The following is a 24,797-nucleotide window of genomic DNA, read 5'->3' as shown; positions in this document are numbered from 1 at the left end:
TTCAGAGTGTTTCTTCAGATACGTGATTGTCCATGAACACTTTTAGAAAGAGTCTAGGCTGGGAGCTGGAATGCCAGGGTTTAAGTGCTACTTTTACCACTCATCTACTGCGTGACTATGGGCTGACAACCATCCCTGTCTGGGCTACCATTTTCTTTCCCCCTCTCTATTCACACATGACTCCACTCTGTACCATCTGTGCCAGTGGTTGTTCAACAGCTCCTTGAATGTTTTTCGAAACAGCATGTACAGCACTTCCTCAGGCAGTGCCTATGTCAGTGTTTTTACTCTGAAGCACTTAGGTTCTGGAAGCCATGAGATATAGCCAGAATTTGCATGTAAATCAATTTGTTACTCAGTTTATATTCTGTGCCAACCACTGCCTTGAACTGCACACTCCGGAAATTAAAGGCGATGTATACATAATGGCCCTGAAACTTCAAGTCCAATGGAACAGATGAGACTGCCACTTAGGTACGAGAATACAACATTTGATGCTAAACTGTGGGTCAAGGTCAGAAGAAAAGAAGTTTAGGGGGGGATTAGCGCAATCAGGGAAGGCTTCATAGAGGGTGTTGGGGTTTTTCCAAGCCTTGAAGATCTTTATATTCTAAGTAGGCGGCAGGCATAAAGGAGAGGCATATCAGACAGGGCGGCCACCTCAAGAAGGGGAAAGAGAGGATGCACGTGGCATATTTGTGAAAACAGAATTGAGTACCAGCTGCAAGTACAAAGAATGGGAGTGAAGACCAGATTCTGAACCGCCCTGTGTGGACAATTATTAGAAGAGTCCACTGGTACGAATTTTAAAAGATACAGCACTAGCCATCCATACAGTTTGGGTCGGTACTAAAGGATATCTTCATTTCCTCCTCATAGAGGCCTCCTGTAGCTAAAAAAGAACTTTGCAAGTCTGGACTTTTTCCTTTTGTCACATATTCTCTGTTTATAGTTTGTATTTAATTAACAAAAGCTATACTATCAAATATGTAGATGTTCCCCCCAAACATTTCCCATTGGTGGCAGATAGTGCCAGATCAGTATTCACGGCGGGGTAGCCGAGGGCTTCCACAAGGGAAGCAGGGTGAGGTTTATGCCTGTCTTTGCTCTGTAACAGAATGTTCGGAGAAGGGAAACATGGAAAGGAATATCATTGCCAAATGGGTTCCATTCTTCATATAAGTGATGGCTTTATTTTGCCTTTCAATAAGAATGGCTTTCCCCAGGGCACATATGGTACATAGACAGTTCAGGCTCATGACACAAACTCAAAAAACGCAAGGAATGACAGTGGGGGATGTGGATACTCACACTCAAGCTCTGCCTGCTGGTTGACCTCCTAAGAAATTCTGCCTCCTTGTTCAAGTCAGTTACCCTGAAATCTCCATACAGAAGTTCAAGTGAAACACAACTCATTAATGTTGTACTTGGTTAGAAAAAAAAAAAAAGGAAAAAAAGTATGTAAAAAAATAAATGCTTGTGTTCAAAATATGGGTTCTTTGGGGGAGATGAGTTGTTTCCTGTGGTGTTTAGGGAAGTGGTTAATGAACTTATTGACTACAAGGCAATCATTTTTGAAATGCCAAGGATGATGGGGGTAGAATCAGACACGGAAGAAAAATTAATGTGTTATTTTCTATAAACGGAAAGGAGGAATTTGGGGTAATTACTTTTCTGAAAATTAAGGTTATCATTAAAAGTAATATACTGACTTTTCTGTAGATTTTGATAGCTTTCAAAACACATTCATATTCATTGTTTCATTTGATTCTCAAAACAACCCCAGGAGGTAGGCAGAGTGGATTTTTTTTTTTTCATTTTCCAGATAAAGACCTAAGATTTTGAGAAGTTAAAGGACTCAGGATTATATCGCTAATAAGCGGTATGTCAGGATTGAAAATTCAGACCTTCCGACTCAACTCTGGTCAAGTACAGAGGAAAAGTAAAGGCTGGGAGTTAAAAGTGGGTTTGTAAAATGCAATTAATTGAAGTATAATTTAGTGAGTGAGAGCTCTCTCTGGAGCAGAAATTGCAAATAGAAGCCTGAGGTAATCATCTAGCAGCAGATGAGCTTGTACAATTGTGGCCCAAACAATAGTCACAAAGTTTTTTCAATTGTTAAAAACATTTAAAAATTGGGACATTTCATAATAAAAATCTAGATTTCTAACCTCTCTTTTACAATCTGCATAGATGGCCCCACTGGGGAACATTCCCATGCAGCCACAGCCAGGAGGAACTTGGGAGCAGCTGTCCTTCTTAGATGGTCATGAGCTCTCTGGTTCGCCTCAATCTTGCCACTCCCTGTTGCCGCCAGTCCTGGTGACCAATGGTCTGTTGATATTTTCCATCACACTGTACTGCTGCTTTTCTCCACCCATCTGTATCACATCCTGGATTCTAGAGGCATTTGAATTTGTGTCTTCAAGTCTGGAGGCAGCATCCAGGCTCTATCCATTTCTACCTAATTTGAATGTGGGCAGATTGCTTTCCAGGTCAAGGCTTCCATTTCTGTTTCCATTCTATAAAATAGGGATGATGGTGGTGGAATGTAGTGGATATCTGTTTGTTGTTTTTGTTTTTGTTTTCCCAGCATTAATCCTTTCTTTGGACGTTCCTGTCTTATGGGAATAAGAAGACCCACTTGTTTTTTCTCTCGGATGAGTGACCCTGGCTACTCCAATCAAATGTAGATAAACCAGACTTAGAATTAAGAGTTAGTGACCCAAACAGACATGCATGTGTGGTTCGGTTTGCAAGATCTACATCAGGTTTCTAGAGACAGCCCTGGCAGATACGTCAGTGGTTGATACCATTCAAAATTCATTATCAGTACATTGGTGGCTTGAACTGGAATGCTTATGCCTAATGTAGGAAGTAAGTAGGTTTCCCCAACTCCCTGGTATGATGTCAGCGATTATCTCTGGTTGTGAAACTTCTTCGTCTGGTTCCCTGGACCTTCCAGAGATTTTGCAAGCTCTTTAATATACTGTAGTGCTTGTCTTTTGCTAACTGGCTCCCAGATCTCTTCTCCACCTTTCTCCTATTCTACTCTGTGTTGCTTTAGGTAACTAAAATTCATTTCCTAAGCTCCTATGTCAGCAAGTTTATAGGATCTAAAGTTTATGCAATTTGGGGGCTGTCTTTAGTCATAAAACAAAATTATACATACAAAATTATGTACAAAAGGGAATATTTATTTCCTAGGAGAAAAAAATAACAGTCCAGGTGTGGTGGTTCACACCTGTAATTCTAGCACTTTGGGAGGTCCAGGCAGAAAGATCGCTTGAGCCCAGGAGTTCACGACCAGCCTGGGCAACATAGTGAGACCTCATCTCTACAAAAAAGAAAAAAAAAATAGCTAGGTGTGATGGTATGCATCTGTAGTCTCAGATACTTGGGAGGCTGAGGCAGGAGGATCCCTGGAGCCCAGGAGTTGGAGGTTGCAATGAGCTGTGATCATACCACTGTATTCCAGCCTGGGTGACACAGCCAGACTCTTTCTCAAAAAAAAATCGTAAAACATTACAAATCTTAAAAATTTACTCAGAATTTTAAAAATCAAGAGCAAATAAAAAATCTGGAAAAATAAGGTCTTATTTTATTAACTGTTGAGATATATCTCATAATTTTTTCCTAGAATTTTTAGCTTCATCTTTGTTTCTTTTTATAACAATAATTTTCTATAGGAAAAGCAGAAATATAATTGTCTTTCCTCAGTATGCTAATTGGAATTTACTTTTTTATTACTGACAATTTAGAAAAGTTCCCATTCATAACATTATTAATCTTACATAAATTGTAGGGATCATTGTCAATTGTGGGAAAATCTCTATCAAGTTGTTTTCACAGGAGAGCTGTAAGATTTTAAGATAGTTTAAGTTTCTTGTGTTGCAACCAATGAGTCTGTCATCAGTTTCTTGGGGTTGAGACATCTGAGGTGAATGCCAGGTAAAATGGCACAATGGGTGTGTGTATATTACTACAATCCATTCTAACACCAAGACATCAACAAAAACCTTTTGTTTCACCTATCTGAGTGTCTGGTGGAGTATTTCTTTTTTATATTTTCATTTTTTAATTTTTTAAAATACTTTCCACTTTTATTTTAGACTCAGGTGGGTACATGTGCAGGTTTGTTACATGGGCATATTATGTAATGCTGAGGTTTGGGGTATAATTGATCTTATCACCCAGGTAGTGAGCATAGTACCCAACAATTTTTCACTCCTTCTCCGCCTCCCTCCTCCCCTCTCTTGTGGTCCCCAGTGACTATTGCTTCCATCTTTATGTCCATGAGTACTCAGTGTTCAACTCTCACTTATGAGAACATGGATGCAACTGGAGGCCATCATCCTAAGCAAATTAACACAGGAACAGAAAACCAAATAATGGCTTCCAGCTGCATCCATGTTGCTGCAAAGGGCATTATTTTGTTATTTTTAATGTCTGTGTAGTATTCCATGGTGGTGTGTAGGTACCACATTTTCTTTATCCACTTGGTGGGCATTTAAAATTCATGCTGGATGTGGAAAAATTCTTAAGCGTATGGGGCAGTTCTATGTCTACAGGCTCTCTGGTATTCCCAGGCTTCACACAATGAGTGGTATTAGTAGCCCTCAATTCTTACGTCAGCTACAACTGATGGTTTAAATCTACACAGAAAAAAAACTGTGAACCATATACACATATCCCACTAGACAGAAACTAAATGAATCCCCAGCTCAACTCCCCCTAATCAGTCCCTAGATAGGGGCGTACTTGAGAAGTATAATGCAGGGGATATCAAAGTACAAAAAGAAAGTACTTGTAACTTTAAATTAAAATACTATACTTTTTCAAACTGCATACATATGACCATGTACACAGTTTGCTAGCACCCCTCCCAGGTCTTAGGAGTGTGCACAGTGAGTGGCTCAGAAGCTTGAGACTCCCTAACTTCCCTCTCAATCCACTTATCCTTTTACCTGATTTGGCCAAAAGGAAGCACTGGCAAGAGATGGAAGGCTCCTGGCTTTTTGGATGAGACCATTTACCTCTCCAGCCTAGGATGCATAGTGCCTCCTGCCTCTGTTAATCTTTTTTTGAGACAGAGTCTTGCTCTGCTGCCCAGGCTGGAGTGCAGTGCCGCAATCTCAGCTCACTGCACCTCTGCTTCCCGGGTTCAAGCAATTCTCATGTCTCAGCCTCCAGAGTATCTGGGATTATAGGCGTGCACCACCATGCCCAGCTAATTTATTTTTTATTTTTAATAGAGAGGGGGTTTCACTATGTTACCCAGGCTGGTCTCAAACTCCTGACCTCAAGGGTTCTGCCCGCCTCAGCCTCCCAAAGTGCTGAGATTACAGGCATGAGCCACCGCACCTGACCTACATTAATCTATCATCATACCATTTCGTTTTCAGATTGTCCAAAATATTTGTAACTACTTTCCACATTAAATTTATTCTATCAGTCACCTAGATCTACTAGACTGGACTCTGTTTTATATTTGTTTTTTGATCAAATAATATGCTCAGAAATATTTTTATATTTCTAAATTTGGCCTAAAGATTTTGTACAGATAGATGTCTATTGTCTACATAAACTTTTTCTATGAGGCACCCTATTGAGCCCATAGGTTGATCTGAGGACCATTGTATCTATATATCTTTATTATTTATTTATGTAATTTTTATTCCATCTATCTAGAGGTAGGGCATATAATTTTTCTCCATAATTGACAGAGCATGCCAAAGGTGACATATGGTATTAGAGGAAAGCCTTAATTATGGGTGAGCACAAACCACAACCCTCTAAAACACAAGATAAAATAAACACATACAATAGGGCCAAGTTATTAAAAATGGTACAAAGTGGAATCTGTAAATATTTTAAGCCAAGTCATCTGGTAGCATTAAGGCAAGAAACAGAAAATGAAATTTTATTTAATTTGGAAAAGCATGCCTGGAGGAAATAATGTATAATTCAGATATATCTGAAAAAGAGCAAAGCCAGGATGATACTGATGCTGAAAGAGAATTTAGAAGAGTAGAGACAACAGATTTGGTGTTCGCATCGTCATCAGATGGTAACAATATTTTACGGGCATAAATTAGACAGCAAACTGATTAGAGAACAGCACATTTGGTATTAGCAGTTGACAGTAAAAGGAAAAGACGAAGCAGTATAGACTGGATTGCAAGGGACTGACAAATATGACAATGACGAGATTTTCTAGTTCTTTAACTTTTTTGTCCCTTTTTGCATTGGAGACATTTTAATAAATGGAACCGATGACTATAAAGGACAGAGAAAATGATTCAAGTCCTAAAATTTGAGAAGGAACTCTAAGAAACTATCCAGTTAACCCTCTCATTGTACCGATGAAGAAGTGAGGGTTAGACAGAATAAATTATTCACCCCAGGTCATTTAGCCAACCAACGTCCTCTGTTTCCCCTCAGAATTTGGTTCATGTATAAATTTATAATTCTATAAATGTTGACTGACGGAAATCTTATAACTAACTGTTAAGTATTTGATTATCATAAATGATGTAAAAGAATACAACATTTTTGCATCGATAAAAGGAATAATGTTATCATAGAAAATATCTTATTACAAGTGTTAGGTGCCTTGTCTTGTTTTTTGTGTTCTTGGTGCCTGCCTTGTGTCTGGCACAGAGAAGGCATTAAATAAGTAGGATAGTCACTAAATGGATCATTGGCTGATGACTAGGTGGTTGGATGAAAGGGAGGGAGGAAGGAGGGGAGGTAGGAAGGGAAGGTAGGTGAATGAGGACTTACAAATGGGAAATGTAAATCTGTTCCCTAATTTCCTGAGGAAGAATTAACTATACCAGTTCTGGGTCATGCTATCTCGAACTGAACACAGAAACAAACACATATTTTAATCTTGAACAGCAAGGACTTCATATCTGGCAGTATAATATATCCGGCTAGTCTCATTTCATGATCATATCTCAAAGACCTGAGATTGCCGAGTGAGCTATTTAGCAGTGTAAATAACATGAGTAGTAACTATTTACCTAAAATTACAAAGACCTCACTATCCATGATTAAGTGGAGGGATGCCAAATTAGTGAAGAATCTGAATTATAGGACACAGTTTTTTTGCTTTTAGATACATATAGGAAATGGGAGTAGGCTAATATTATCTAAGAGATCATTTGAGAAAATGATTTTCATTAATTGATAAGAATTTATAATTATCATCTCAACTATTAGTAAAAGAATGCCTCCTACAAACTTAAGGCTATTTTGAAATGCTTCTCTGGTATAAAAACATTATCGGGGTACCTCTTTTACGCTATGAATCACATATGCAAACCTTTTTCTTCACACCACCCAGCCTGTCTGAATTTTCACAAATGCGGAATTAGTAGAATTCGTCTGAATTGACGAAGCCTTCCCAGACACTGCTGTTGTTGGAAACAACAGGCATCCTGTTGAATAGTTAACTAGAGATTTTGAACATGTGTTACTTAGAAAAAGTTTCAATTGAGCATGAGTTCCTCCAGCCAAATGTGTCTGTCTCACGGATAGTGTAATCATCTAGTACATTTTTTAAATTAATGAACAGAAAATTAGAGGAAGGTCTGCTATTTCTTTTTCTCTTTCCTCCCTCTTTATGTATAGCTGAGTTCAGTCACCATCAGCACTAAATTCCATTCAGAGTTCACCGCCATCACGATAGCTAGTGCAGTTTTAGGTTAAGCATATTTTATCCGTAAATTGCTATATTTGGTTCTCGAGTTATTATTGCAGTTCCTTGGGGTACATTTAAATCCACCTTATTGTAATAGATTATGGAATATAGTGGCTAATGTGTCTAATGTAAAATAAATGACTATAATGATTTATGATGCGACACTTCAATTTTATTGAACATAAGGATCATTGTACTAAAATGGATGGTGTATTGCTGGTTTAGCATAAAATACTGAATAACATATTCAAGAAAATGAATGGCTTGGCCAGTTCATAATATTCTACCCCTTCAGCTGAGAGGTCTTTAATAAGCAAGAGTGTCATTACACTTGGAAATGTATGTGTAGGTAATCCATTATCTAGAACAATGACAGGGATCTGCTCAAGTCCTTATTAAAGAAGGAAATCTTTAGGAGAAAATGTAGACTTCTTTGGTCTTCCAGAAAGAATGATTTTCACCCAGCCACATAGCCACTATAATAGTGCTTAGCAGAATTGTAAGTGGCCTCCACATTTAAAAATTATCACCCTGAAACTCTCTCATGACCTGCGAAACAGAAGGGAATTTCAGAAAGGTTTTGATTTTTTCAGCATTGTCATCGGACAATATCCTTAATGTCCTTTTCTCTGTGTCAATGAACAAACCTTTTATTTTAACTCTTATGGTGCCCAGCATAGATAGTAACTCATGCTCTGTCTTGCCCCGGGACTCCATGTTTATGTTTGATCACTGAGTAATTAGATTTAAGAAGACCTAATTTAGCCATTAATTCTTATTAACTATAATATTAAAGATGATTTTCAATAATACATTGGACCAATTTATTTGTGTTCTCAGACCTGGGGAGATGACAGAAAATTCTTATATGGCAAATGATGTGTTTAGATTAATGGTGAAGTTTTATCCTCTGAAAAGTGGGGGAACATGAGGAATAAGGGAAGTGACATGCATGTTTTCTCACCCTCTTATCCTGGTGATCCTGAGAGTCTGCCATCAAACCCTCAGGTCCTCCTGGGATACAGTTTAATGACATAGACAATGCCCACATAATAACTAAATCCTTGTGGGAGTATCTTAATAGCATCCATTTCATTCCCTGGAAAGATAACTAGTTTCCCTTCTGTGGAATGGCCATGTTGAGACAGGGTGAGGGAGTTTGAGTATTTTGAATCTGACAGCTGCATTATAGGTAAGACTGTCATCAATTCCATTACCCATTTCCCTTCTCAACACATTCTTAGTTTATACCTGTTCTCCATCCCTTGTCCCAGACAATCTCATCTGACCAACCAAAATTAAAGAGCTGTCAGGTACCATAAAAACCCACGAATGAGGGTCTTTTCCTCACAGACCTAAGAATTCCATTCAACATGATTGCATGCATGCATGGCAGTTTTGTTTTTTTTCTCCTGAATAACAGAGCTCACCACTGCCTGAGAAGACACAGGTCGTGATGAGAAAGTGATCTGATGGTGAAGTAAACCCTGTATTGGTAGAATTAAGGAGTTTTACCATCCAGAAAAGAGAGATGTTCACAGTGGATTCTGTACTGTGTTAGTTGTAGATGGACATTTATTGATTCAGGATATACTCTCAGATCACTTCTTTTCATTCTTTTGAAAAAGTGATCTAGCCTAGAACTGTTCATTAGAAAAGTAACTAGCACTATCTCAGTGTCACAGTTTAATTTGGGTGGTCAAAAGTTTGCCATAAATCAGTCTGTTTCTGGAACAGTGGGGATGCTTTCTCTGTAATAAAGATCATCTTTTTTTTTTTTTTTCTTTTTTTTGCTAATGGATGTTTTGCCTTTGGATCTCTTGATGCATCAATCTAGACAAAGGCAAGCGCTGCTAAGGAACTTCTGACCCCGGAAGTCACCCCAACCTCTACAACATCCCCACACCCACTTCCTAATCTTTACGATTCCTCTCCACAGCAAATTCTGTGCAGTCATTGAACATTGCCAGGATGTTTTCAGAAAGAATATTAGGGCATTTTCTTTTTTTCCTATTACCTTCCTTATCTTTCCTCAAAATATTATAGTAAATTAAAATGACTCGTAAGGTCTTATCACCATTCCATAAGATATTACTTTCTCTGTAGTAGTACTCTCACACCAGCTTCAGTTTGAAACTATGGCTGATCATCCTTGGAACTGATCTATGGTATTTGCAGAAAAGGAGCTTTCCAGGGCCAGGACATACAACTGAAAATTTGGCCAATAAAAAGCCTGTCTGCTCTGACGCCATTACTAGTTCATCAGTCCCTGACCCAGGATTTCCAACCTTTTCCCCTTCTGCCATTTCCTTGCATTTTACTTTGTTCCTCATGTCAAATATTTAATTTATTGCTTCTAAATGCTAAGTCTCACTTCTAGCACCAAAGTGATATTTAGAATCTAGACTTCTATTTATGTGAATCCGTAGGTAGAATTATTGATGTTAACATACCTCTCAAAAAAGTGCTAAAGGAGCTTCTTGTGAAACCTGAGATTTACTTTTTTGTTGTTGTTCTTGACCAGAGATATGATTTGGCTTCTTTTCCAGTGAACTCAACTCCTGCTTCCTTCAGTCTTGTAGCATATAGTCAAACCCCAGGTAATGCCTCAATGTTAATCAGTTAATCCCTTAAAAATACTTTGATTTACGGAGCAGAGGATAGAACCTGGGAAATTTTGAGGTATCCACCCAACATTGATATTTAAACATGATCATTCTTTATATCCTTCAAATTACAGGGCCTGTAAGTCCATCAAAGGAACTTTGGGTTTCCCTTTGGGAGCACTGTTTTTCCAAGTGGTATAACCCCAGTGTGGAAATCTGTGTTTAACAAGCAGACCTTTTTCAGTATGAGGCACAGTAAGTTTAGGATAAGCTTAGAAACCATCAGGGTTGTTGAGTACAATTATTCCTGAGTTAAACAGGACAAATGACCCATTACAAGTTACGTGTGATGCATTCAGACTTTGGGAACTTGACCAGAATGTCTGAAGTGTACAGGGAAAAACCATGATCATTTACTTGGATGGAGTGGTTAGGTACTGCTTCCACCAAGCTAGAGGTAACTGAATATTGGTGTAATACACTGTCTTTTTTGTTGACCAAAAAAGTTAAAGTATCTACAGGAAAATTTAACAGAGACCAAAATAAAATTTTTAAATTGTGCTATCAGGTTGGGTACAGTGGTTCACACCTGTAATCCCAGCACTTTCAGAGGCCGAGGTGGGCCAATAACCTGAGGTTAGGTGTTCAAGACCAACCTGGCCAACATGGCAAAACCCCGTCTTTACTAAAAATACAAAAATTAGCCAGGAGCGGTAGTGGGCGCCTGTAATCCCAGCTACTCGGGAGGCTGAGGCAGGAGAATCACTTGAATCCAGGAGGCAAAGGTTGCAGCGAGCCGAGATCGTGCCACTGCACCCCAGCCTGGGTGACAGAGTGAGACTCCATCTCAAAAAATAAATTTAAAAAAAATTGCACCGTCAGCCATTTAAGTCTTGAATCAATGCAAAGACACCTTGCTCTTTGGTAGAGAGCTCAGTGTTGTGAAGTTGTAACTTCTCCCCAGAAGAAGCTGTGAATTCAATGTGATGTTCTCTAAAATTTAAATTAAAAAAAAAAAAAAAAAAGATTATTTGGGGAATTTGTGGAGGCAGGCAGTAGAAGGATGGATGCTAATTGAAGTGATGATTCTTAAGTTCATCTGAAAAAATTAAAAGATAATAGTTGAAGGAAAAAGTTTGTAGAAAAAAAAGACAGAAGGAAAGACCACTTTTCCATGAAATAAAATGCATTATAAGCAATAGCAATCAAAACAATGAGTTACTGGAGTAGCAAGATGAATAGTGCAGCACTGGGTCTGGAGGTATTCCCAAATACATATGGAAATTCAGTATAAGAGGTGGGTATTGAAATGAGTGATGAAAACATATACTATTTAATAAATGTTGTGGGGGAAAGCAAGCTTCCTACCTCATTGCTTCCCACAAAATAAACCTCAGATATGCCATAGAGGGATAAATGATTGGGACGAAGAAAAAGTTGACACTGCAAAGTTCTAAAAGAAATATGGGTCTATTTTATACTTAGGGAAAGAGGACCTTTTTAGGAGTGACATGAAATGCAAGAGCTAGAAAGTGAAATATTGATTTGACCACAAAACAAAAGTAAGTTCTCATCAAAAGTCAAAAGACAAACAACAAGCTAACACAAGATATTTGCAATACATACTACTATTTCAAAGATCTGATTTTCTTACTGGCCAAGTACATTCATTTATATATCAGTATACACATTGGCACATGTATATAAATACATATATGCCATTTTAATTTCTCCAACTAGATCCCTAATACTTTTGTGCTCTGCAAGGATACAAACAAAATTTTTACTATGACTTTGGGACATCTTTGAATTAATATAATTTTAAAATCATATTTTTATAATGGCATAAGCATGTATTGTATAAACATAAAGTAAAATCTGTTGATACTGTGTTTAACTTGTAATGGCCCATAATTCAATGGTTCTTAGTCTTTTCGAAGACAAAGACTCCTTTAAACATCAGAAGCTGTGGCCCCGATCCTCTGAGAAGTGCACATAAGTGCAGATACCCAAAATTCAATGTGAGTTGGAAATCCCTGCTCTAAATAGTTCTAAAGAGAGTTGGTCAGTGTTTTATTGCTGTATAACAAACCAACCCCAAACTTAGTTGCTTAAAACAAAAACCATTCTATTGCTCATGATTCTGTGGGTCAAATACTTAGGCAAGACTCAGCAGGTCCAGTTTCTCCGGGCTTCATGTGGGGTTGTCTGCACATTACTGGGGTCAGAGGATCCAAAAGGGCCTCACCTACATGTTTGGGGCCCTGGTCCTGGCTGTTGGCAGGGGTGCCTCAGTGCTCCTCCATTGACCTCTCTCCAACAGAATAGCCTGGGCTCAAGGCAAAAACATGGAGGCTCAAGGCAAAAACAGAAGCCATGTGATCTCTGAAGCTCTGGGCCCAGCCAACACACAGCATCACTTTCACCACATTCTGTTAGTCAAAGCAAACCACAGGGTCAGACAAGATTGAGGAGAAATAGACCCAAAGTAGGAGGAATGGCACAGCCACATTACAAAAGGACATGTGGGATAAGAGCGATTGCTGTGGTCATTATTAAAGAACAACCTACCACAATAGAGTTATCTGAAAATGTGCCACTTTTAGCAACAGATGAATTTGTCCATTTGCACCCTAACATTCATACACAACAAAACATAGTAATCTAAGAGTGGCTGTACACTATAATAGTAGTCTACTCAATTTAAATTCCCAAGGATTTTCTTTTAACTTATTCAAAATCTTCCAAAATTGAAACTATGAACGCATACCTGGAATGGGAAAGTAGATGCCATAACTTTGGCTTGTATATTTCATCCATTTTTATATGAAATATTTTCCATAACTTAGCTCTAGTTTAGGAACTCTTCAGAAAACCCACACTGTCCTAGATAATGAAGGGCCACACATTTTTATGGTGGACCTCTATGCCCACACCAAGATGAAGAGCTGGAGAAAAAACATAAACCACAAACCTAAATGGATGAATATAGGGATAAGATTTAGAAATTAAACTAAATTTATGATTTCAAAACCCAGGAAGACTTCCAGTTAAGTGTGTTCAGCTTAACTACAAGTTTATCTCCCTTCTTAAACACCATTCACATTCTAGTACCTTAATATTAAATGACAATAGGCAATCAAGGATCACCAAGCACATGAAGAAAGCCTCTGCTAAACTAGAAAGCAAAAGTAAACAAACAAAAGATGACACTCAAGGAAGCAGAGCTAAGAAAGGAAATGGAAGAAAATTATGAAAATCATTGATTTCTAGTCTTGGATGAATTAGAAGATACTGTGTACTATTAAAGAGCAGGTTCAGGGCCGGACACAGTGGCTCACGCCTGTAATCCCAGCACTTTGGGAGGCCGAGGCAGGCGGATCACGAGGTCAGGAGATAGAGACCATCCTAGTGAACACGGTGAAACACCGTCTATACTAAAAATACAAAAAACTTAGCCGGGCGTGGTGGCAGGTGCCTGTAGTCCCAGCTACTCGGGAGGCCGAGACAGGAGAAGGGCATGAACTCGGGAGGCGGAGCTCTCAATGGGCCGATGTTGCACCACTGCACTCTAGCCTGGGCAACGGAGTAAGACTCCGTCTCAAAAAATAAAAATATTTAAAAAGAGGCTGAGGCAGGAGAATGGCGTGAACCCGGGAGGCAGAGCTTGCAGTGAGCTGAGATCCGGCCACTGCACTCCAGCCTGGGTGACAGAGCGAGACTCCGTCTCAAAAAAATAAAATAAAATAAAATAAAAATAAATAAAATATTAAAAAAATAAAATAAAGAGCAGGTCCAATCAGAGCTCCTCCTCTCTGGCTCTCTTTGCCATCTCTTTTTGACTTCTGGAAATGTAGCTTCCTGTGTGTCTGTCTGATGGCATCACCAAGGTATCCAATGACATGAAGGTGCACAAGTTGTTGATACCAGAGGAGGTGAAGAAGCTCAGGAAGGTGGTACTCTTCTGCCTGAGTGAGGACAAGAACTCATCCTCAAGGAGGGCAAGCAGATGTTGATGGGTGATGTCAGCCAGACTGTCAATGGCCTCTCCACCACCTCTGTCAAGATGCTGCCAAAGACTGCCACAATACCGTCTATGATGCAAACTGTGAGACCAACGAGAGCAAGAAGGAGGACCTGGTGTTCAGCTTCTGGGCCTGAGTCTGCACCCCTTTAGAGCAAAATGATCTGTGCCAACTCCAAGGACACTATCAAGAAAAAGCTGACGGGGATCAAGCATGAATTACAAGCAAATTGCTACGCGAAAGTCAAGAATGACTGCACCTTGGCAGAGAAGCTGGGAGGCAGTGCCGTCATCTCCCTGGAGGGAAAGCTTTTGTGAGCCCCCTTCCTGGAACATCTGGAAGCTCCAGACTTGCGCACAGCGGTTGCAGGCTGCTGTGTTCCTAACAGACAGGAAGGGACTGGAGAATCTCAGCAGGGGGACAGTAATCCTTTCACCCCAGTTGCCAAACAGCTCCCCACCAAGCCCTGCTTTTTCCTCTCCCTTCCATCCCTGACAGTTCTAGCCTTCCCAAATTACTTTTGATCTTCTGATTCCTCTTGGGTTGAAGTGTTAACAGGAAGGAGTCCTGATCCACACCTCAAGAGAGGGTTCTTAGATCTCATGCAAGAAAGAATGTAGGGCAAGTCCACAGAGTAAAGTGAAAGTAAGTTTATCAGAGAAATAAAGAAACAAAAGAATGGCTACTCCATAGGCAGAGCAGTGCCATGGGCTGCTCCACAAAGGATATTTAATTATTTCTTGATTATATGCTAAGTAAAGGGTGGCTTGTTCATGAGTTTTCTGGGAAAGAGGCAGGCAATTCCCAGAACTGAGGATCCCTTCCCCTTTTAAACCATATAGGATAACTTCCTGATGTTGCCATGGCATTTGTAAACTGTCAGGGTGCTGGTGCGAGTGTCTCTTAGCATGCTAATATATTATAATTAGCGTTTAATGAGCAGTGAAGGCAACCAGAGGTCATTTTCATGGCCATCTTGGTTTTGTGGGGTTTGGCTGGCTTCTTTGCCACAACCTGTTTTATCAGCAAGGTCTTCGTGGCCTGTACCTTGTGCTGAGCTCCTATCTCGTCCTGTGACTTAGAAGGCCTAACCTCCTGGGAATGCAGCCTAGGAACTCTCAGCCTTATTTTACCCAGTCCTTGTTTTGGATGGAGTCGATCTGGCTCAAACGCTCTGACAGAAACAGACCACGTACCCCGCAGGCACTTCAGTTTGGGGGGAGGGTATTTTTTTAATAACACCCCAACTCCTCACCTATTCCTTATCCTTCCTCTGCTGCCAACTTCTAACTGCAGTGCTTACTCATGCTTGTCTGTGAGTTGTGTGTATAAATGGAAAATTGTGGAGATGAGCCCTCCCCATACTACTGGTTCTTCTCCCTTTTTTTCTGGTCACGGCCACTCATGGAAGCAAGACCAGTAGGGGACCTTCAGTTTAGGGGTGGTGGGGGGGAAGCAGAAAACAAAGTGGTGGGGCGAGGGGAAGAAAGAACTTTTGGAAATAAAGATAAAATTACCCAAGTGAAACAAGTTGTTAAATGCAAATTTTCTTATGTACTCTGTTTTAGCTAAGTCCAAGACCAACAGATTCCAAATCACCTGTTGAGACCATGCAAGAGAAAGTGAGTCTGAGTTTACATCCCCTTTCATCACCTACCTGAAGCACATATGAAAGAAGATAAGATTTATTGAGGAAGGCTGGTCATGAGAATTTCTTAAAGAGAGTTAACAGTGTGTTCTTTGCTGCTTATCTCCCCCCGGGAAAGTAAGGGGATTGCCCCCTCTACCCCAGAAGTGAAGCGAGTTGACTTTTAGAGAAATACTCAAAGATATTGCCGTATATCTCCCTAAAATTCTGAGGGGCAGTGTGATTGATATCCAGCTGTACCTGCTAAAGTCAAAAGTGGGAGTGAGGCTGTCTGGAGTTGCCCCTAACTGTAGAACAAAGAGAAAGGGCTACAGTGAAGGCTTGCTGCGTCTCACTGATAGTTGGACAAAGGTTTATACTTCCTGAAGGTTGCATGTGGAAAGGAACAGAAATTGAGTCATCCTGAAAAGGACCCCCGGAAAGACAAGATGTCCCCAGTTGTCTAGTAAGACAATTGTCTAATTTAGACTATTTTTAATACCTGAAAATCGCCCAAGTTCCTTTCATGGGTAGAGAAAAACTTCAAGATAATATGGTTGACAGGCTATGGTATTAAAAAATACATTAAACAACTTCTTTTCATGATTTACACCTTAAAAGTCCAACTGTTTTTCAGCAAACTAGTTACCTTTGTAGTTTCATCATTCTTTAGCATCTCCCTAGTGGATCTGTTGGCACCTTTTGTTGTCAGTCCCTGGAATCTCTTCCTGAAACATTGAGACAATCAGAAAAGTCACGATGAACATCCTTTGATAGAAAGGAAAATATTTAATAGGTAGGCTGGATGACAACATCAAGACACTCTCACAAAATGTAGGATAAAAAGACACAGGGATTATAAAATTAGGAGGGAGCAGGCAAGAGAGATTTAGATCAGCCCTGAAGGTTTAACATTTGGCTATTAAGAATTAAGGGAGAAATAAGAGAAAATGAATGGGAGGAAATTTTTTTTTTTAAAAGGGCATTTCCTGAGAACTGAAGAATATAAAATTTCAGACTAGAAGGGTAAAATGTCTAGGTACAGTTATTGGAAAAATTTTTAAAAGATTCATATCAAGCAGCACTACTACAATATTTCAAAATAACAGATCCAAAAAAGTAGAGGGAAAGTTATAATCATAGCAGTTTGAATCAGAAAATCATCAGACTTTAATAGCTACAATAGAAGAGAGAAAAACAAAAAAGCAATATTTTTATAATTCTGACAGAAAACGACTATCAACCTAGAATTCTATACCTGCCAAAACTTTTAAGTTTGAGCATGGAATAGAGACATCTTTAGACATGTAAGGTCTCAGAATGTTTCTCTCCACTGTACTCTTTACTAATCTGATCCTTGAGGTTTGGCTTTAACCAGATTAGGCAGTTAACTATGAAACAGAAAGGATTCATGAAACTAAGTGTCCAACACAAATCAGAAATGTAAAGCAATATTGAGATGATGAGAAAAGGTAAAGTCTCACATGACAGCTGTATGTATGGCTCTAGAAAGAAACAAGTTCAGATTGGATACAAACAATGTAATTGGTACATTATCTGGTCTATTTAACTATTGCAAAGTAATACTAATAATGAGGCATATGAAAGAAAATTAAGAGTAGGTATATGACTAAGCAAGTTTAAAAAGAGAAGCAACAATCAACTTGCAGAAAAATAAGAATTTGTATGAGAAATAGAACGGAGTACACTAGTTGGCTTTGCAGTAAATAATACATAGTACTTATAAACACTATTTAACAAAAACCTTATCAAGAATTATAAATAGTTCTGAAGTATTATTAGCAATATATATCTTTAAATGAAGTAAGCAGGAGGATGGTATAAGAGAGCTAATTCCTCTTGTCCCATAAAGAATATCAATATGCAGTATAAAATTGGTATATGAAGAAATAGCAATACAAGATATTTGGCAATCTAGAGATCAGAATAAATGGATTGGAGATTTAAGTAGTTACCTCTGGGCTGGGTGCAGTGGCTCAAGCCTGTAATCCCAACACTTTGGAAGACTGAGGCGGGCGGATCACCTCAGGTCAGGAGTTCAAGACTAGGCTGGCCAACATGGCAAAACCCCATCTTTACTAAAAATACAAAAATTAGCTGAGCACCGTGGTGCACACCTACAGTCCCAGCTACTAGAGAGGCTGAGGCAGAAGAATCACTTGAACCCGGGAGGCTGAGTTTGCAGTGAGCCAAGATCATGCCACTGCACTCTAGCCTGGGCAACAGAGCAAGACTCTGTCTCAAAAAAAAAGTAAAAACAAATAAGTGAAATAGGGGGAGGTTCCAAGATGGTCGAAAAGGAACAGCTCCAGTCTACAGCTCCTAGTGTGAGATACACAGAAGATGGGCTATTTCTGCATTTCTAACTGAGGTACCGGGTCCATCTCACTGGAGTTTGTCAGACAATGGGTGCAGCCCACACAGCGTGAGCTGAAGCAGGGCAGGGCATTGCCTCACCCAGGCAGTGCAAGGGGTCGGGGACTTCCCTTTCCTAGCCAAGGGAAGTCATGACAGACGGTACCTGGAAAATCAGGACACTCTCACTCTAATACTGAGTTTTTCCAATGGTCTTAGCAAATGGCACACCAGGAGATTATATCCCGCACCTGGCTCAGAGGGTCCCACGCCCACGCAGCCTCGCTCACTGCTAGCACAGCAGTCTGAGATCCAACTGCAAGGCGGCAGCGAGACAAAGGGGGGGATGTCCACCATTGCTGAGGCTTGAGTAGGTAAACAGAGTGGCCAGAAGCTCGAACTGGATGGAGCCCAATGCTGCTCAATGAGGCCTGCCTGCCTCTATAGACTTCACCTCTGGGGGCAGGGCATAGCTAAACAAAAAGCAGCAGAAACTTCTGCAGACTTAAACATCCCTGTCTGACAGCTTTGAAGAGAGTAGTAGTTCTCCCAATATGGAGTTTCACATCTGAGAATGGACAGACTGCCTCCTCAAGTTGGTCCCTGACCCCCGAGGAGCCTAACTGGGAGGCACCTCCCAGTAGGGGCTGCCTGATACCTCATACAGTTGGGTGCTCCTGTGAGACGAAACTTCCAGAGGAAGGATCAGGCAGCAACATTTACCGTTCTGCAGCCTCTGCTGGTGATACCTAGGCAAACAGGATCTGGAGTGGACCTCCAGCAAACTTCAGCAGACCTGCAGCTGAGGGTCCTGACTGTTAGAAGGAAAACTAACAGAAAGGACATCCACACCAAAACCCCATCTGTACATCACCATCATCAAAGACCAAAGATAGATAAAACGACAAAGATGGGGAGAAACCAGAGCAGAAAAGCTGAAAATTGTAAAAATAAGAGTGCCTCTCCCCCTCCAAAGGAACACAGCTCCTCACCAGCAACGGAACAAAGCTGGACAGAGAATGACTTTGATGAGTTGAGAGAAGAAGGCTTCAGATGATCGGTAATAACAAACTTCTCCGAACTAAAGGAAGATGTTTGAACCCATCACAAAGAAGCTAAAAACCTTGAAAAAATATTAGACGAATGGCTAACTAGAATAAACAGCATAGAAAAGACCTTAAATGACCTGATAGAGCTGAAAACCATGGCACAAGAACTACATGACACATGCACAAGCTTCAGTAGCCAATTTGATCAAGTGGAAGAAAGGGTATCAGTGATTGAAGATCAAATGAATGAAATGAAGCAAGAAGAGAAGTTTAGAGAAAAAAAGAGTAAAAAGAAACGAACAAAGCCTCCAAGAAATACAGGATTATGTTAAAAGACCAAATCTACGTCTGATTGGTACACCTGAAAGTGATGGGGAGAATGGAACCAGGCTGTAAAATATTCTTCAGTATTATCCAGGAGAACTTCCCCAACCTAGCAAGGCAAGCTAAGATTCAAATTCAGGAAATACAGAGAATGCTACAAAGATACTCCTCAAGAAGAGACACTCCAAGACACATAATTGTCAGATTCACCAAAGTTGAAATGAAAGAAAAAAATGTTAAGGGCAGCCAGAGAGAAAGGTCGGGTTACTCAGAAAGGGAAGCCCATCAGACTAACAGCGGATCTCTCAGCAGAAACTCTACAAGCGAGAAGAGAGTGGAGGCCAATATTTAACATTCTTAAAGAAAAGAATTTTCACCCCAGAATTTCATATCCAGCCAAACTAAGCTTCATAAGTGAAGGAGAAATAAAATCCTTTACAGACAAGCATATGCTGAGAGATTTTGTCACCACCAGGCCTGCCTTACAAGAGCTCCTGAAGGAAGCACTAAATATGAAAAGGAACAACTGGTACCAGCCACTGAAAAAAACATGCCAAAGTGTAAAGACCATCGATGCTAGGAAGAAACTGCATCAACTAACGAGCAAAATAACCAGCTAACATCATAATGACAGGATCAAGTACACCCATAACAATATTAACCTTAAATGTAAATGGGCTAAATACTCCAATTAAAAGACACAGACTGGCAAATTGGATAAAGAGTCAAGACTCATCAGTGTGCTGTATTCAGGAGACCCATCTCACATGCAGAGACACACATAGCCTCAAAATGAAGGGATGGAGGAAGATCTACCAAGCAAATGGAAAACAAAAAAAAAAGCAGGGGTTGCAATCCTAGTCTCTGATAAAACAGACTTTAAACCAATAAAGATCAGAAGAGACAAACAAGGCCATTACATAATGGTAAAGGGATCAATTCAACAAGAAGAGCTAACTATCCTAAATATACATGCACCCAATACAGGAGCACCCAGATTCATAAAGCAAGTCCTGAGAGACCTACAAAGAGACTTAGATTCCCACATGATAATAATGGGAGACTTTAACACCTCACTGTCAACATTAGACAGATCAATGAGACAGAAAGTAAACAAGGATATCCAGGACTTGAACTCAGCTCTACACCAAGTGGACCTAATAGACATCTAGAGAACTCTCCACCCCAAATCAACAGAATATACATTCTTTTCAGCACCACATCGCACTTATTCCAAAATTGACCGTATAATTGGAAGTAAAGCACTCCTCAGCAAATGTACAAGAACAGAAATTATAACAAACTGTCTCTCAGACCATAGTGCAATCAAACTAGAACTCAAGATTAAGAAACTCACCAAAACTGCTCAACTACATGGAAACTGAACAAGCTGCTCCTGAATGACAACTGGGTACATAACGAAGTGAAGGCAGAAACAAAGATGTTCATTGAAACCAATGAGAACAAAGACACAACATACCAGAATCTCTGGGACACATTTAAAGCAGTGTGTAGAGGGAAATTTACAGCACTAAATGCCCACAGGAGAAAGCAGGAAAGATATAAAATTGACACCCTAATATCACAATGAAAAGAACTAGAAAAGCAAGAGCAAACACATTCAAAAGCTAGCAGAAAGCAAGAAATAACTAAGATCAGAGCAGAACTCAAGGAGAGACACACAAAAAACCCTCCAAAAAATCAATGAATCCAGGAGCTGGTTTTTTGAAAAGATCAACCAAATTGATAGACTTCTAGCAAGACTAATAAAGAAGAAAAGAGAAAAGAATCAAACAGATGCAATAAAAAATGATAAAGCGGATATCACCACTGATCCTGCAGAAATACAAACTACCATTAGAGAATACTGTAACCATCTCTATGCAAATAAACTAGAAAATCTAGAAGAAATGGATAGAGTCCTGGACACATACACCCTCCCAAGACTAAACCAGGAAGAAGTTGAATCCCTGAATAGACCAATAACAGGCTCTGAAATTGAGGCAATAATTAATAGCCTACCACCCAAAAAAAGTCCAGGACCAGACGGATTCACAGCCAAATTCTACCAGAAGTATGAAAAGGAGCTGGTACCATTCCTTCTGAAATTATTCCAATCAATAGAAAAAGAGGGAATCCTCCCTAACTCATTTTATGAGGCCAACATCATCCTGATACCAAAGCCTGGCAGAGACATAACAAAAAAAGAGAATTTTAGACTAATATCCCTGATGAACATCAATGCAAAAATCCTCAATAAGATACTGGCAAACCGAATCCAGCAGCACATCCAAAAGCTTATCCACCATGATTAAGTTGGCTTCACCCCTGGGATGCAAGACTGGTTCAACATATGCAATTCAATAAACGTAATGCAGCATATAAACAGAACCACAGACAAAAACCGCATGATTATCTCAACAGATGCAGAAGAGACCTTCAACAAAATTCAACAGCTCTTCATGCTAAAAACTCTCAATAAACTAGGTATTGATGGTACGTATCTCAAAATAATAAGAGCTATTTATGACAAACCCACAGCCAATATCATACTGAATGGGCAAAAACTGGAAAAATTCCCTTTGAAAACTGGCACAAGACAGAGATGCCCTCTCTCACTGCTCCTATTCAACATAGTGTTGGAAGTTCTGGCCAGGGCAGTCAGGCAGGAGAAAGAAATAAAGGGTATTCAATTAGGAAAAGAGGAAGTCAAATTGTCCCTGTTTGCAGATGACATGATTGTACATTTAGAAAACCCCATCATCTCAGCCCAAAATCTCCTTAAGCTAATAAGCAACTTTAACAAATTCTCAGGATATAAAATCGATGTGCAAAAATCACAAGCATTCTTATACACCAATAACAGACAAACAGAGAGCCAAATAATGAGTGAACTCCCATTCACAGTTGCTGCAAAGAGAAAAAAATACCTAGGAATCCAACTTACAAGGGATGTGAAGGACCTCTTCAAGGAGAACTACAAACCACTGCTCAGTGAAATCAAAGAGGACACAAACAAATGGAAGAACATTCCATGCTCATGGATAGGAAGAATCAATATCATGAAAATGGCCATACTGCCCAAGGTAATTTATAGATTCAATGCCATCCCCATCAAGTTACCAATGACTTTCTTCACAGAATTGGAAGAAACTACTTTAAAGTTCATATGGAACCAAAAAAGAGCCCACATTGCCAAGACGATCCTAAGCCAAAAGAACAAAGCTGGAGGCATCATGCTACCTGACTTCAAAGTATACTACAAGGCTACAGTAACCAAAACAGCATGGTACTGGTACCAAAACAGAGATATAGACCAATGGAACAGAACAGAGCCCTCAGAAATAATACCACACATCTACAGCCACCCGATCTTTGACAAACCTGACAAAAACAAGAAATGGGGAAAGGATTCCCTATTTAATAAATGGTGCTGGGAAAATTGGCTAGTCATAAGTAGAAAGCTGAAAGTATATCCTTTCCTTACTCATATACGAAAATTAATTCAAGATGGATTAGAAACTTAAATGTTAGACCTAAAACCATAAAAACCCTAGAAGAAAACCTAGGTAATTCCATTCAGGACATAGGCATGGGCAAGGACTTCATGTCTAAAACACCAAAAGCAATGGCAACAAAAGCCAAAATGGACAAGTGGGATCTAATTAAACTAAAGAGCTTCTGCACAGCAAAAGAAACTACCATCAGAGTGAACAGGCAACCTACAGAATGGGAGAAAATTTTTGCAATCTACTCATCTGAAAAACGGCTAATATCCACAACCTATAAAGAACTCATTTAAATTTACAAGAAAAAACCAACCCCATCAAAAAGTGGGCAAAGGATATGAACAGACACTTCTCAAAAGAAGACATTCATACAGCCAAGAGACACATGAAAAAACTGCTCGTCATCACTGGCCATTAAAGAAATGCAAATCAAAACCACGATGAGATCCCATCTCACACCAGTTAGAATGGTGATAATTAAAAAGTCAGGAAACAACAGGTGCTGGAGAGGATGTGGAGAAATAGGAACACTTTTATACTGTTGGTGGGACTGTAAACTAGTTCAACCATTGTGGAAGACAGTGTGATGATTCCTCAAGGATCTAGAACTAGAAATACCATTTGACCCAGCCATCCCATTACTGGGTATATACCCAAAGGATTATAAATCATGCTGCTATAAAGACACATGCACACATACATTTTTGCAGCACTGTTCGCAATAGCAAAGACTTGGAACCAAGCCAAATGCCCATCAATGGTAGACTGGATTAAGAAAATGTGGCACATATACACTATGGAATACTATGCAGTCATAAAAAAGGATGAGTTCATGTCCTTGTATGGACATGAAATAAGCTGGAAACCATCATTCTGAGCAAACTATAGCAAGGACAGAAAACCAAACACCGCATGTTCTCACTCATAGGTGGGAACTGAACAATAAGAACACTTGGACACAGGATGGGGAACATCACACACCGGGACCTATTGTGGGGAGTGGGGAGAGGGGAGGGATAGCATTAGGAGATACACCTAATGTAAATGATGAGTTAATGGGTGCAGCACACCAACATGGCACATGTAAACATTTGTAACAAACCTGCACGTTGTGCACATGTACCCTAGAACTTAAAGTATAATTTAAAAATAATAATAAGTAAATCATTAATATAAAAAATAAATAAATTAGTGGTTGCCTCCAAAAAGTGGAACGGGAAGGGAAAAAATGAGAGTTCAGGGTGTAGGGAATTTTCTTAAATTGTTAAATTTCTTTCGGCACCATTTTAATTATGTATGTATATTACTTTGACAAAGAAATTGAAAAGAAATATTCATTGTGGCTGATTCAATTCAAGTAACATGTGTTGGTCGCCTTCTTTTTTCAGATCAGTGTGAGTTGTGGAGAATGAGGAGATAAGAAACAATTTGGCTTTTGTTGGGGTTACTTAGGGAAGGGGAGAGACAGGGGTTAGAGGAGTCAAGAGCATAGGCTCTGGTATTAGGCGGGGGTGTGAATTCCAGCCCCCACCCATGCTGGCTGGCTGACCCTGGGCAACTTCTCTCTGCCTCT

The 24,797-nt window shown here is 39.7% G+C and overlaps 1 protein-coding gene and 1 pseudogene across 2 annotated transcripts in view; both read left to right on the top strand.

Annotated features, from left to right (window-relative positions):
• The window catches only part of RARB (retinoic acid receptor beta), a 771,619-nt gene that overhangs the window by 478,670 nt on the left and 268,152 nt on the right, over window positions 1-24,797 (top strand). The window lies entirely within an intron of this gene.
• Window positions 5,959-14,787, top strand: LOC135969551 (cofilin-1-like; annotated as a pseudogene).

The sequence above is a fragment of the Macaca fascicularis genome, chromosome 2 (assembly GCF_037993035.2).
Source record: "Macaca fascicularis isolate 582-1 chromosome 2, T2T-MFA8v1.1".
NCBI lineage: Eukaryota > Metazoa > Chordata > Mammalia > Primates > Cercopithecidae > Macaca > Macaca fascicularis.
The sequence above is the reverse complement of the archived record's forward strand: the minus strand, read 5'-3'. Positions and strand labels throughout refer to the sequence as shown.